This window comes from Meriones unguiculatus, chromosome 7 (genome assembly GCF_030254825.1).
Source record: "Meriones unguiculatus strain TT.TT164.6M chromosome 7, Bangor_MerUng_6.1, whole genome shotgun sequence".
Taxonomy (NCBI): Eukaryota; Metazoa; Chordata; class Mammalia; order Rodentia; family Muridae; genus Meriones; species Meriones unguiculatus.
In genome coordinates, this window is record NC_083355.1 from 107,745,600 (window position 1) to 107,760,186 (window position 14,587).

Consider the following 14,587-nt stretch of genomic DNA (forward strand, 5'->3'; position numbering starts at 1 on the left):
GCCATGGTTCTCTTCTTTCTGCTTTCACCATTCTAGCTTTGAGCTTCCAGACCTGGGGTTGGGTCAGGATGAGGCAGGAAGGTCAATCTAGCTTTAAGAACTAGACTAAAACCTTGGGAATCTAACTTCTTTCTCCTCCTCCTCCTCCTCTTCCTTCTTTTTTCTCCTTCTCCTCCTCTTCCTCCCCCTTCCTCTTCCTCCTCCTTTTTTATTTCTTCATTTTTGAGATCTCACTGGGATCAAATTTGATCTCCTCCTGACTCAGCCTCCCGAGAGATGGGATTACAGGCATGCACTACCATCAACCCCTACTCTCTTTCCACCTTTCTATATTCCTGTCTTTCCTTTGCAAACCAGGCTGGCCTCAGATTTTTCTCCCCCCACCCCCATTCCCTCCCTTCCTCCCTCTCTCACTCTTCCTTTCCCTCTCTTTTGGTCAAGACCGGGTTTATTTTTGTAATCCTGTACTCACGTGTAGACCATGCTAACCTCAAACTCACAGATACCCAATTGCCTCTCCTCCTGAGCACTGGAATTAAAGGCATTCATGAACAGGCCCAGCTGGCCTCAGATTCTTGTTCTTCTGCCTCCTGAGTTCAGAATGTAATCAAATATGATTACATGCCAGGCTTTTCTTTTCTTTTCTTTTCTTTTCTTTTCTTTTCTTTTCTTTCTTTCTTTCTTTGTTCTTTCATTCTTTCAATAGATTTTGAGTCAAAGTCATGCATGCCACTGTTTACCCTTCCCTTTTTCGCCATCTTATTTTATTATGAGCTTTCTCAGCTCTGTGCTGCTAAGCATGCCACAGGATATATCCCCAATTAAGTATCTGCTGAATGGGCCTAAGACATGACCCCAATTCTGACCAAGGGAAAGAGGTGCTCACAACCACAAACAAGGCCACTGTCCTAAGTCCTATAATAAGCCTGGGAAGTTGAGAAACAATTACGAGGAAGAACATTTGAGGAACAGGCCTGAGAAGCTGAAGCCACAGCCTTCTATGTCAAATCTCAGAAACAAGGAAGGGAATGTCCGGTCTTCAGGAGGTAACTGAAGAGGAGGAAAAATCAAGGCTTAGAGGGTGGAACTTGACTGGGTCACCAGCAGCTGTGACAAGCACACTATGCTGTTAAGGATTTGGTTTGTAGTGTCAGGTTTGGGGCAGGAAGTAGCCCAACAAGACAAATGTTTTAGGACCTCTGGGCTGTGTGGTGGCCTGCAGGGACAGTGACCAGCCATGAGAGAAGAGGAGGAGTTATAGAAAACTGCCAAAAGCAAAAGCTTGATGACTGCTTAGGAGTTGGGGGTGGAGAGATGGAAGACAAGATTAGGGGTGGACCCTGGAGCACCATAATCATGAGGAGAGCACTCTGAGTTGTCATGGGAACACTCTACACAGGCAGGAGAGTTCAACAGGTAAGAAGAGGAGCACTTGAGAGGAGTCCACACCTCATGAGAAGTCTGGGGCAGCAATGCTTCTCCAGTGAAGGTGAACATGGGAGCTGGAGAATGTGTGTTCTGAAAGAACTAGACTTGGGAGATCTTGACAGAGACAGAAAAATCAAGAGCACAGGGTCTTGGTGGTGAGAGAAAAAGGATGGTGAAAATGGGTTTGTGTCACACTGGGTGGTCATGGTCTGTGTCTACACCTGACAGCTCACCTTTAGGGACTTTGCAGCTTCAGAAAACCCATCTAAGGACAGCAGCTCGACTCAGTGGTTTCAGGGTCAGAGGCCTCTAGTCATCAACCCTTCTTTTGAAGGCAGCTATAGGGGGTGTCAGGGGCAAGTGTTGTTATAAACAAAAATGGAAATCCCAACCATTCCATTTTACTAATAAAGACTCAGGAGCCAGATGCTGGGGTAAAAATCTGCTAGCTCAGAGAGGCAGCGAAAGCGCCCAGCTGACCTTCCTTCTCAGCTCAGGTCCAGATGGAAAATAAATAAATAAATAAAAGATCAAAAGACTCACTAGCTCTACTGACATCCCAGGAGAAAAAGGCCAAAAAACCCAAGGCCAAAGACTTTCTGGTTCAAAGCCCAAAATGCCAGGAAGCTGAGGAGCTGAAGCCCAAGCTAAAGCCAGAGCTTGAGCTAAAAGCCTTTTCTACTTCTCCATGCTATCTTCAATACCCCTCAACTAAACCCCTCCTACTCTTTAATCCCGGCCACCTGATTTCTTGCTCCACCTCTAAGGTTAACTTTATTAAATCTAGTATACAAGAAAGCTCTTGGATTAAAGGTGTGAACTAGGGCTGGCTGAACTACGCCATAATCACCTGTTTACAATAAACAAAACTTCTTAGATTAAAGGTGTGTGACAGAGCTCAACCACAACAAACAAGAAACAGGGTTTTGCAGTTCACGATTTTGGGGTCCACAATAGGATCAAATATCCTGCAACAGCCTAGCCCTAGGGACTCTTGGCTTTCTGTCTCCGGCATGGATGAATCATGTCTGAATCCATGTGTACTGCTGTATATAACAAATGACTGGGACTGAATATGATCTTTAAAAAAAAAAAAAAAGACATTCATTTCTCACAATTTTGGGAGGTAGGAAGGCCAATATTAAGTCACAGGCAGGTTGCCTTGTCTGCTGATGGCTGTTCCCTGCTACAGCATGGTGTCTTACTGCTCCATCCTATGGAAGAACAGAGAGCTGTGTTCTCCATGGCAGGAGGTGGAAGAACCAGTGAGCTGAACCCTGCCTGAAGCCTTGTAACTGTAGGGAATCTCAGAATCGGCTCAGGACACCCCAAGACCAAGTTCTCGGCACAAAGGAGATTTATTTGCCCCAGAGGGTCAAAGGGCAGGGAATAAGGAACAAAGACAGGAGAGAGATAGAAGACAAGGGAGAAGAGGGAAGGAGCAGGGCTGTTTGTCTCAGAGGGACAAAGGACTGTCTCTGGATAGAGAGGTGACTGATGTGGCCCATAGGCAAATGGCAGTTTATAAAAGTAAAAGGGAGCTGGGCTGTGGTGGCGTATGCCTTTAGACCCCAGCATTCTGAAAACAAAGTCAGGTAGATATCTGAGTTCACGGCTAGCCTGATCTGCAGAGCAAAACTCCAGGGATACACGGAGAAACCCTGTCTCAAAACAAAATGAAGCAAAACAAAAAACAAAAGGTAAAAGGGGAAACCCATGTGTAGGATGAGGTGCTTAATTTTAATGGAGCATGTAAATTAAGTGAGCCAAAGGGAGTTTTTGATTGCTGGACTTCAATACTCCCATGGCTGTACCTTGGAAGTCATTGTCAGGAGGAGGAAGTGGCCAAATAAGGAAATAGACCTCGGTGCTTGTTTGTTTCTTTGTTTGTTTGTTTGTTTTAAGCAAAGCAGAGGGAATGGGGGAGAAGGGCCAGGCCTGCCATGGCCACATGTTCTAGTTGGCTAGGATCCCTTAACACTGTTTAGTTTAATGGTAGAGCGCTTGCAAGCACACATGAGGCCTGCCATCACACATTAAATCAAATAAAATAATTAAGTTAAGGGATGGGACCGTGGCTACCTTCGCAGAGTGCTTACCTAACATACATGAAGCCTTGGGTCCCATCTCCAGGCACTACACAAAACCATGTGTAGCCTGTACGCTTGCACACTGGGGAGGCAGAGACAGGCCCGTCCTTGGGACTCAGTAGCCAGACAGGCTAGCCTAATTGGTGAACTTTAGGCCAGCGAGAGACTCTCTCAAAAAAACAAGGTAAATGGCTCCTGAGGGGCAACACCCAAGGTATTCACTCCCCACCACACATACACACACACACACACACACACACACTCACACACACACACACACACTACTTAGGGAAAAGAGAAGTCAGAGTTTAAACCTTCACCCTTTATTAGACATGGAGAGTAAGGGCAAAGAGTAAGCAAGGACACAGTTAAATAGCTCAACAGAGCCTACCAACTGGATGCAACAGATGGACCAGACCCAGGGCCCCCTTCGTCAGCACAAGCGCTGTGCACACTCCTCTCCCATCCATGGGAAGCATTCATCAAACAGGCCCAGCTCAGCGTCATGAAGTGTACCTAAAAAGATTGTAGAAAATAGAAAACAGACCACACAGGATAGAAGTCAGAGTCAACGAACAGAAGGACAGTGTCGAATCCCTCCCAGATTAAACCGCACATCCTCCACATAACGCCAAGTCAAAGGGGAAAAAAGTCTCCCAGAAAGAAAATTAAATACTTTAAATGGAAATCCAGACTTCTCAAAATTTACAGACAACAGTACGCAGTCCTAGGTAAATATATGTAGCATTGGACACATACATTAAAAGAGAATAAAATCAGATCTCCTATTCGGTACTCTCACTTAACTAGCTTTGGGAATTAAGAAAGATCATGTGACATGTGACCCTTGTTCCCATCAGTCACCCAGGATCCTGTTATACCTCCAAGGAAGCTGTAGGAAGAGCAGACAAGAAACACGTGTGAACCTGTCTAAGACCTGAAGAAGTGTAACAGTGGTCTAGACACTGTCATGTGGGTCCCTGTAGAATATATGTACTTAGCATTTATTGTTAGCATTTATCGGTTCCTAGAAGATGATGAGATAGGTTTCTTGCCTTCAAGTCTGGCCAGGGAGACAGAACAGACAACTGCAGAGTGGTATCGCTGGGACTCTTGTGATCAAGTGAAAGGGGAAGAGAGGGGCTTTGCCAGAAAGGTAGTATACTCTAGAGCAGTGGTTCTCAACCTGTGGGTCACAACCCCCTTTGGGGGTTGAATGACCCTTTCGCAGGGGTCACTTAAGACTACTGGAAAACACAGAAATTTACATCACAGTTCCTAACGTAGCAAAATTACAGTTATGAAGCAGCAATGAAAATAATTTTATGGTCGGGGGGGTCACCACAACATGAGGAACTGTCTTAAAGGGTCACAGCGTTAGGAAGGTTGAGAACCACCGGACTAGACAAAAGTCCTGGAAAGGGTACAGATGTGCAGCTGGACCAGAGTCTGCTCATAAGAGTCACTAGGGTACCCGAGCAGGTGCAAGCAAGAACAGACAAAACCAGACAATGCCTTCTGGATTGTAGTTCTCAGTGCATCTCTGTGTGGAGGTTCAGCTCGTGCTGTGCAGAACACCTGATAGAAAGGAGAGATTCTTAGGAACTGCAGCTCTGGGGAAGTTTGCGGAACTTGGTTGCTACCTCTGCACACCTCTAGTTTACTCCCTAGGTTTGCTTTCACTCTGGGAGTTCCCAGGCAGCACCACCCTAAGAAAAAAGAGCAGCCATCCAGCCGCTGTGAGCTTGGACAAAGCTCTGAGCTGGTATCAGTGAAGTGGGTCCTCACCATGCCTCCCAGTAACTTGCCATGTGTCCTAGTGTAAGGTACTCAGTGCCTCCTGGCAGAGGGTCTCCTGGCTTCCCCTAGCAAGTGACAGATTCAAAGTGCCCTGGAAAAATGAGGTCCCACACCTCTCCCCAACTGAACACGTCCTACACACCTACATCAGAAAGCCTCACCACAACCTAAAACACATATGCTGCGGGGTCCAGGCAGCCTGGCTGCCTTTAGGGAAGCCATGTTAGTATGCCTGCCTCACCACCTTCAGAAGTAAGAACTTCCAGGAAGTGTCCCAAAAATAGACTAGCGTCTTCTGTGGCTCTTTGTGCCTGTCTCCCCTCATTTGTCAGACTCAATGAGTGGTTTGTCTTGCTCTTTGGGACACAGCTGACCCAACCTTTGTTACATGTATTTCTTCTGTCTTGGTTTTCACATTTAGGGGATTTGCCCTAAAGGAATTTCCCCTTCTGGAATGTTCCTTTTATGTAGTTCCCTATCCTAGACTACCCTTGGTACCTACAGAAGTAGAAGCTTCCAGATGAAAGTAAGTCCCCATCACTGGGCCCTAAAATCTTAAGCCTTTGGCCTCAGTTGTTGGAGACTTACTACATGGCTTTTGAATACACACACATACATACAAACACACACACACACACACACACCATCTTCTGTCTTTCCTACTTCTGAAGCAAGTGTTAGATAGGATCTCCTCTTTGCAGCTGAAGTAATGGCACCCAACGACGTTAACTGGGATTCAGCCAAGTCAGAAATGTATGGCTTTTTGATCTGAACATAGCTCTTTCCATTCTTATCTCTGTGTTCAATAGACTCTCCAAGGGGCAGAGGACAATGGCAGAGAGGGAAATAGAGCAGACAATAGTCCAGTCACTAATACTCACTCAACTGGATCATTGGTTCCTCTTTGTGTTCCTGACAGTCAGATCCAGGCAGACAGGGCAGGTGTTTGTGACCTCAGGGAGGAGAGCCATAGAGATGGCATTTCCAGCCCTAAGCCTGCCTTTGATTGTTGAGCATAGGCAGTCTTGTCTCTGGGTTATGGCCCTGGCAGTACTAGAACCAGTCAGAAGAGCCACTGGGGAGAGCTGGCTGTGCCCCTTCACAGCCAGGGATTAAGTAGATCATGAAACTAGCAGGTGCTCTATCCAGGGTTGTTTTCCCTAGAGAGCTGATTGAGACCATCCCCCTTCTGCTACCGTTTCCCACTGGAAAACCAGGATGTAAATAGCTGCCCCAGAGAACTCTTGGGCCTTGACATGTATGTGAGCATTTTACAAACTAATGCATGATGTATGTGTGAGAGAGAGAGAAAAGAAAGTGCGGTGGAGTTTGAGTTGGGCTCTGAATACATTATGATAGGATCATAAATTTTTGTAGCAATGAGACAGATGACGTGACTCTGTTATCCATGGCTAGCATTTGCAGTGTTGAGGAACTTCCATGTGGACATCTGAGGTGTTTCTCCTTGGCTTCAGCACCCCGAGCACACAGCCTGTCATCCTCAGGAAGTATGGCTGTGGAGATTTTTTTTTTTTTTTTTGAGAAAAATCAATGGCTGGAGCAATGAAAAAAAAAAAAAGCCAACAAAGCCAACAGACAGACTTAGCTTTGAAGTCCAGTGGCCACACACTATGTGGATAAAGGCAGCAGGAGTTCATTTCATTGCCTGTGGCCCATGGGACCTCCCTATACTACCTTTTGGGGAAGACCTTTAGAGAAGGGTGTTAGCTTCATGTTGGACCCTCTAGGCCTCTGAGGACTTCAGTTTCCCACCAGAGACTTGGGACTCCAGCCGGATCCCAGGTTTGCAGAATGTGACTCACGGACGGCTGCAAGAATCTTGCCCTTTCTAGTCCAGCCTGAAACATTGTCCATCTGCCTCTTCCTCCACTGAATTATGACCCCCCCTCCCAAATAAAAGAAAAATAGTGAGATCTGGCTGGGTGCCGGGCCTTGGGTAGGTGCGATGGGAGACCTACAGAATTACCATATGAAGAAGAATTACCATATGATAGCAGTCATTTATCAAGCATTTGGTATGAATTACTTATTTTCTAGTTTTGAGAAAACTGGGCATCTCTACATGCTCACACAGACTTCAAACACTCTATCCTCCTGCCTCAGCCTCCCGAGTGCTAGGATTACAATTGCTCTGCCAATTTAATCAGCATATCAGCTTTAGGATATAGCTCCACAGTGTGGCCGATTAAAGTATATTTTTTGACACTTCTTCCTTTCTGGGGCGGAGTCTATTGCCCCTTGAATCTACTTTGGCCTATGACTTCTGTGGTCAACAGAATAAGCAGAAATGACTCTAGCCAGTTCCTCATGGGTTTTCAGAGAATTAGCAGCTTCTCCTTAAAGCCTAAGAGCTGAGTTGCCTCCATTCTGGAAAGAAAGGCCTGGGGGTGATGGAAAGGAGAGAGGCCTGGGAGGAAGGAAGACAGACCTGGCTAAATGTAGCCTTTACCTCTCCCTGCCAAAGAACTAGATTTGAGGGAAAACATCCTGGATCCTCCAGACCAGACCGGGCTCCAGCTCATACCAGCCAGTGAAAAAGTCAGTTCCCTTAGTAGCAAAAGTATCACCCAGCTGAGCACTGCTTGTTTTGACCCATAAATCACAAGCTACGGTTATTTTTCATGCCATTCAGTTTTGCAGTAGATACCGAGAATCATAACTCCCATATTTTCAGAAACCCAGGCTGGTCAGAATCACACATTAGTGAGCGCCAAAGCCAAGATGTTAAAGCTCAGCGGCCCGGCTCTCAACACCCGCTCCTAGCACTCCATGACTCTGTTCTTGGGCCAGTGAAAACACTGAACAGGAAAAGATGCCCACTACCAAATCTGACAACCAAGCTCCATCACTGGCACACGTGGTAGAGGAGAAAACCAACTCCCACAAGTTGTCGTCTGGCCTCCCAGTGGCTGTTGGCACATGCACTGTGGCTTGCCTCTTCCCCTGCATATAAATAAATGTAATTGGTGGGGGAGGGGAATGGGGGATGGTTCAATACAGGGTTGCCTGGCTGTCCTAGAATGTGCTCTGTAGACCAGACTGGCCTCGAACTCACAGAGATCCACCCGCTTCAGCCTCGCAAATGCTGGGACTAAGGGCATGCGCCACCACCCGCTGGCTATAAATAAATGTAATTTATAAAAGCAAAAATAAATGCTTCTGAACCCCACATAATGTCGCACACCTGTAATCCCAGCATTTGGGGAGGCCAGGAGAGGGAGGAAAGACAGGAAGATCATGAGCTTAGAGACAGCCTGGGCTATAAAATAAGACCCTGTCATGAAGAACAAGAAGAAAGAGGAGGGAAAACGAAAAAGGAAGAGTAGAAAGAGAAAAAGAAGACGTGCTTCTCTGCTCTTGAGAAAAGTTCCTATTTGAGAAGAGTCACTCACTTGCCACAGTTAGAGGTGTATATGACTCAGTTTCTTTGTTTATTTAATTTAAGCATGCTAGGCGAAAGGCATGCATAGATGACTATCCTGGTGAAGGACGGGTGGGTGTGGACATGTTGGGACATGAAGGACAGAGAGAAATGTCCTCTCTGAATAAGAGGGGAAGTGCATATGAAGTGGCAAGACAGCTCATACAGGGCGCCAGGGCGCTGGGTGTGTCCAGGGGAAGTCAGTGTGGGCAGAATGTGAGTGTGTGGAAGGGAGGACTGGCCGAGAACCCAGAGCTCAAGTGAGGCCTCAAGTGAGGCTCGGCCTTGGTCCAAAAGGGATCCAGAACCCAATGAAGGTCGTGTGGGTGGGGACATCACGCTACAGAGAAGTAGCATGTCTTTAAGGGTCGGGGGGGGGGGGGTAGAAGGGTAAAGGCTGGAACGCAAGAGAGGCCCTAAGGTTGAAGACCAGAGGGTTGTCTACAGTAACCGTTAGGGACACCGTGGTGGGGCTCCACCCGGGAGTTACAGTGGATCTGGGGAGATATTTAAGAGAAATGGCCTGCAGAAGGAAAAGGAGCTGTGGGAGGGAAAGCAGCAAGGGGCATGGCTAACCATGCAACCTGGTATGGCACCATGGTTAGCCATGGTAGGCAGTAGAGGCTTAGCAAGTAATAGAGGTGAATTAGGAGCTATGCCATGCCTGCAGGGTTATGGGGGAGGACAGGGCTCTGCTCTAGCACTGATATCCCACACTCAAAACCTGTGACCGGGGCTGGAGAGATGGCTCAGAGGTTAAGAACGCTGGCTGCTCTTCCAAGGGTCCTGAGTTCAATTCCCAACAACCACATGCTGGCTCGCAACCATCTATAATGAGATCTGGTGCCCTCTTCTGGAGTGCAGGTGTACGTGCAGACAGAACACTATACATAATAAATAAAGTGATTAATTAAAAAGAAAAAAAAAACGGTGCCCAAGTAGACATGGTGAAAGAGATGCATGTAAACTGACCTGTATTTGGACAAGGGGATAAACCCAGTGCATACCCCCATCAGCCATCAGCCTTGTTGCCCAGAGCTGCAGGCTGTAGACTCTTAACTGAACAAGGGCTCAGGCTGCCTGGGAGGTTAAAGGCCAATAAAAAGGAAGTTGAAGCTTATGAACCAGGCTCCATAGTCTCACAGCAGGCGAAGTATCAGTTGCCCACAAATGGCCACTGTTCCTGATTCATGATTCATGCCAAAGCTCACTGTTTCTGCGTTTCTAGTTTAGAACACGGGAATCCAGACCCTCTGGGACTCAGGTCTCCACTGAGCTCAGTGAAGAACCCACTATGTGCCAGCAGAGGGCTAGGAGGGCTACTCAAAGCACTCCTAGACTCCTGCCAAGTGCTTCAGGGTGCACATACCAGTCCCTACCAGTCCCTAGCAGGCCCTCCCTCGCTGTGAGGAACTGAAGGGCATGATCTCAGCATTCCTGACCTCTGACCACTAAAGTGCCAATAGTGCCAACCCTGAGGTGTCACAACCAAAAGTATCTACATACATTGCCATCACTGAGTTTGGACCAGTTTGCTCCCAGGGAAGAACCATGGCTTTATCCAGTGTGGTGACTCCTAAGCCTTTGAAATGTGGCTGAGTGCACAGAGATGAATTGTGAGTGCAAAACACACAGCAGCTCTTTCACACTTAGTATGGGAAAGAAAAAGAAAATACCTGCTTGGTGATGTCTTAGTATGGTAGGATGCTATTTTTGCACACACTTGTAAGATCCTAAGGTCAAAGGGGTATTCTGGCTATTTGTGATGAGCCCTTCATAACATTTGGAGCTGACTGCTCTATCTGGGTGGTGCCTGGGCTACTTCCCTCTTCTCTTTTCATGAACAAGCCTTCCTTGGCAGGTTCAGTGTGGCAGGGTGAAGGGGGTGGTTTTCCCAGGTCTGCAGCTCCCTCACATCCCCACACCCCCACCTGCCTTCTCCCAGAGGGCCTTCCATGTCTTGCTCTTTATTTAGACTTCCCTGATATTTGGCAATTCGCAAATCTGTCCAGCACTCCCTTCTGTTTTGGCATCTGAACCTATAAATAGTCCCCAGACGTAGTCCCGTCTGCATCGTGACAGTTTGTCCTGTGTTCCTTTTCAGACTCTTGAAGCCTCTTGTTTGCACTTACTCAGTAAGGAAGAACAAAAAGTCTCCAAAACCAAGAGCCTTTTATTTAAACAAGGATGGTGTACTGAGATCAGTGTGATGGCCCCTGTGGGGTCCAGAGATGGTCTTTCACAAGTGCAAACGCAGGAGAATGCAATAAGAACCCCCAAAAGATCCTACCCCTAGATCATGAAAAGAAATTAGGCTCATGCCCAGTGTTCTTCATGCTAATCCCCAGTTGGGCCTTTGAGAACAAGATGTGAGCTGTGCCCAAGCCAGAAAGAAGGGATAACGCTCTTCCCAGAAAGTCCTGCCCACCCCACCCCACCCCGCCTCAGGTGCCTCCCAGTAACAAGGGCAGAGACTGGCCTGCAGGAGAGAGGCTCTGTGCTGACACCAGGCAAGGATCATGACTGATTTCCAGTGGGAACCCTGGTGTACCTTCCTTATCCCTTATGTTCTGTGCCTAGTGAGCTTGCCAGGGACACCACCATGACCTGACCATACCTCTGGGCCAGCTACTGAACCTTTCTGGTTTCCTGCCTTTAGCCATGACTGAGGAGGCATTTGGAAGGGGCCCTGTTTCAACCTCTGTCTGGGCCTCCTAGTACCTGTCCCATTAGCTTCCAACTGCAGCACCACCGGGCAAGGCTCATTCTGTCCCCACAATGCTCAGCATCCTTCTGGGCCACTGGTTGGTGGAAAATTTGGCCCACAGAGGTGGGTTGTGAGATGAGGTTTGGGCTGGCTGGCAGAAACAGAGTGAGGGGGGCTCCAGCATCATCGGACTCCGGAGGTAGCGGCGCCCCTAATTGTCCCTACAAGCCAGACCAAAAGGGCAGTCTCTCTGGTACATTTGAACCGTGCCCTCTCCCGGCTGCTGGATCCTCTGTGTCGCCCTCCACACCCAGGCTATCTGGACTTCTTTGAGGGGCTGTGTGACTGGAGTGGCTGCTCTCCTTTCCTCAGCCTCTGTAGCTTGCCGCTCTGGCCTTTGCACAATGACCCACAGGGCCTAGGTCAGCCACTGTGGCTCTCCAAGACCCCACCTACACTCAGAAAGTGAGTCTCAGAAAGGCTTTGCCTCAGAGTGTGGCAAGAGACTCTGGGTCAAGGCTGTGCAACCTTGACCTGGAGTGGGAAGTAGCTTTCCCAGCCTCGGTCCAACCCTTCCCCAGAGGAGCTTCCCTGGGCAGGAGCAGGGGACCGTTAGTCCTTCCCTTATCCTGGCTGCTTCTGCTCTTCGATAACAGTGAGGCTGGCAGCTCCGGTCACAAAGCATTCCCATCAGCAGGCTCTTCTCCAGGCTCCCTGGCGAGCTACCTGCACTCCAGCGAGTCTCAGCAGCAAGCCACCTCAGACTAGGGGTCCCCAGACTCAGAGTCCTTGTTACTTCCCTCCACCTGCCTTCCCTTCCCCACCCCACAAACTCCTGCCATCTCTGGGAATAGAGGAAGCAATTTTCATGGGTTTTATAAAATTGAACCTTTGGTTAGATATGCTGAGAGAAACAGGCAGCCCTTCCTCTGTGACACACACACACACACACACACACACACACACACACACGCACGCACGTACGCACACAGGCAGGCACGCACTCAACACCCAACAACTGTGGTCCTTAAAATAGGGAAGAGGCCCATTGCTTGCAGCCACGCTGTGGCTGGCGTGGTCCCTGGAAGAGGGGGTGCCTCCCTTCACTGGGGGAGCCCTGCAGACTTTACTCTCTTCCTAGTTCCCAGATTCTCACTTTTTGTCCTTGGAGTCTGACTTTTCCTATCAAGGACTGAACATTGACACCGTGCCCTTTTGGGGTAGGTGTGTCAAAATCTACCAAGATTAGATGTTCCAGCTCTTTCTGGGTGACAGGGGAATCCAGATATTAGCTCCATGGGTCACATAAGAACCTTGGTAAGGACATCCTGGGGCTCACTCAAAGTTTTCCCCAGACAAGTATGGTGAAGTCTTTTTCTTCTCTGAGCCTTCTAAGGGGTTGGCTCTCAGCCTCTCCTGGCAGAATGGCATCCAGCTTTCCTCAAGTGTCCTCCTGGGGCAGATCTGATCCATCAGCTGCTCACACCCTAACTGTGTGCAGAGAGTCCTAGCTGCATGCAGGATAAAGCAAATTAACATTACACACACACACACACACACACACACACAGCCTCATCCCCCCAACCCTGTTTTCAATCATCCAAAGAGAACACGCAGACGGCTACCTCAGTGTCTACCTCTGGGAAGAAGTCCCAGATCGATTCCCTGGAAAAGGAAAAGTCCCTTTGACCCTTCTCTAAGGTTTCACGTCTGTTTCCTTACCCATTTGTCCTTCGTTTCTACGGGCCAGGCTGAGGAGTGACTCTGACCCAGGTCCTTCATGTGGGTGTCACAACCAGACGTTTGAATAAGCACTACTGTTGACAGCATATCAGAAGTGAGATCTCCAGCCAGGGCCGCACAGAGAAACCGTGACTTGAAAGCCAAAACGAAAAAAAAAAAAAAAAAAGTGAGATCTCTAGGGTTAGCGGAGCTGTCTAAATGCAGAAGGTTTGAGTTTCTGTTTCCTAAGTAAGTGTGTACACCACACACAGTAATCTTTGGCAAGGCGTATCCCCACTTGATGTTTTTGTATAATCTCACCAAAGCTTGGGGTCAGGTTCCAGCCACTCATAGTGACCCTTGTCAGTAGCTGTTCCATGCTACCTTAAAGAACACAACATAAAGGACACGTTTTCATCTGTTGGATACACTTGCCTCCACCACTGGGAATTTGTAATAATTAAAACCAGGCATGTTTGCAGCTAAGTTTCACACCATCTATGAAAAAGCATCTGTGATGAGAACAGCATGGATAAGACAGCAGAGAAGACTGTGGCTTAAGTGAGCATGGTGATCCTGTTAAGACCCACTGCGTGTTAAATGCCTTGGTTACTTTTTACATTGCTGTGACAAAATGCTGACCAAAAAGAAGCTCAAGGAAGGAAGGGTTTATTTTGGCTCACGGCTTAAGCAGAAGGGTACAGTCAGCCACACTGGGAAGGTATATCCTCATGGAAAGTGGCTGGTCCCTTTGCATCTGCACTGGGAAAGCAGTGAGAGACCCATGCCCCTGCTCATCAAAAATGAATAACCCATTTGTGCTGGAGAGACGGCTCAGCAGTACTGACTGCTCTTCCAAAGGAGCCAAGTTCAAATCCTAGCATCCTCATGGTCTCACAACTCTGTTAACTACAGTCCCAGGAGATCTGATGCCCTCATGTGATCCCCCACAGGTACTACATGCACATGGTATAAACACACACACACACACACACACACACACACACACACACACACACAGAGGCAAAATATCCATTTAAGATAGAGGATTTCGCTGTGTAGCTTCAACTGCCCTGAAACTCACTCTGTAGACCAGGCTAACCCCAGTTCAGAGATCTACCTGCCTGTGCCTCCTGAGTGCTGAAAAAGGCATAAAGGAAAATATTTTAACCCATTTAAAAGTAGGCAAAGGAGCCAGTGGTGGCAGAATGAGTTCCAGGACAGTCAGGGCTACGCAGAGAAACCCTGTCTCGAAAAAAAATCCATTTAAAAAATAAGCAAAAGATCTGAATAGACATTTTTGTTTCAAAAAGAAGTATGCAGACATAGACAGTCAATAAACATGTAGCAAATGTTCAGCCTCACTAGTCTTTAGGGGAATGCAGATCAAAAACTACA

The 14,587-nt window shown here is 47.8% G+C and overlaps 1 protein-coding gene across 3 annotated transcripts in view; it reads left to right on the plus strand.

The window, feature by feature from the left end:
* Rin3 (Ras and Rab interactor 3) overlaps positions 1 to 14,587 on the plus strand; it is a 102,331-nt gene that overhangs the window by 44,107 nt on the left and 43,637 nt on the right. The window lies entirely within an intron of this gene.